The sequence below is a fragment of the Schistocerca piceifrons genome, chromosome 4 (genome assembly GCF_021461385.2).
Source record: "Schistocerca piceifrons isolate TAMUIC-IGC-003096 chromosome 4, iqSchPice1.1, whole genome shotgun sequence".
Lineage (NCBI taxonomy): Eukaryota > Metazoa > Arthropoda > Insecta > Orthoptera > Acrididae > Schistocerca > Schistocerca piceifrons.
In genome coordinates this window covers 554,074,143-554,075,155 of record NC_060141.1, presented here as the reverse complement: position 1 = coordinate 554,075,155, position 1,013 = coordinate 554,074,143, and the positions used below count along the sequence as shown (strand labels likewise).

General features: G+C 44.7%; 1 non-coding gene across 1 annotated transcript; it reads left to right on the top strand.

Annotated features, from left to right (window-relative positions):
• The first annotated feature begins 221 nt into the window (after window positions 1-221).
• Trnat-ugu lies at window positions 222-296 on the top strand. Its single transcript has one exon. It is a non-coding gene; the product is annotated as a tRNA-Thr (tRNA).
• Window positions 297-1,013: the final 717 nt, after the last annotated feature.

The window sequence follows — 1,013 nt, the reverse complement described above, 5'->3', positions numbered from 1 at the left end:
CACTGTTGATGACCGTGCAGCTTTTCCCTGGAATAAATGATGACTAACTGACAACCTCAGCTGCCGACAGGTGTTGTTGATATACCTCGATGTGGACAGCTGAAAATGTGTGCAAATGTCTATAAGGTACAATACATATGTAGAATTGTGGACAGTTGGGAATGTGAGTCTGACGGGAAGCGTGCAAGGGATAAGTCCCTGCAGTCGCGCTATTCATCTGTGCCCTCGGTGGCTCAGATGGATAGAGCGTCTGCCATGTAAGCAGGAGATCCCAGGTTCGAGTCCCGGTCGGGGCACACATTTTCAGCTGTCCACATCGAGGTCTATCAACAACACCTGTCGGCAGCTGAGGTTGCCAGTTAGTCATCAGAAAATACTCTGCTGTGAAAAGTTACGGTTGTGTTTTCTTTCTCGCAGTCTTTTTTTCACGGAAAACAGAAAGTTACATACGTGGCTTATGAAATATTGATCAGGATAATACAATCGTATCTGAATTTTCGGTAACAATAAACAACGCTGAAAGAAAGAGAGAGGGGCTGCAGGAGTGTAGAGAGAGTGCGAACTAGGGGGAGGAGATGGGCAAAGGGTAGTTGATGGGCAGACAGACGGGAAGGAGGACGAAATGGACAAAGGAAGGGGATGGGGGAGGGGGGATGGGGAAGGAGGAGGAGGAAATAGACAGACAGGAGAGTGAAGGAGCTGAGGATGTACAATCTAATTACCATACAAATTTAGCAATTGCGAAGCATTGCCGGAATCGTTAGCATAAAAATATGTAAGCGAATATTAGAAACGTGCTGCATTCCCTAACTGTGGCAAGGTTACTTACTGTAGCGTTTCAGCCTCTCACAAAAACTATGAATATTAATGAACAAATTCCTTGATGAGTACAGTTTTCAGGATCATAGATGAGAAGACACATTCCTTCGTTATTTAGCACTGATGGCAGATGACCTTCAAACGGAATGGCACTGCACTAAATATTTCACTTCAGGTTAGTACTTTTAAAGTGA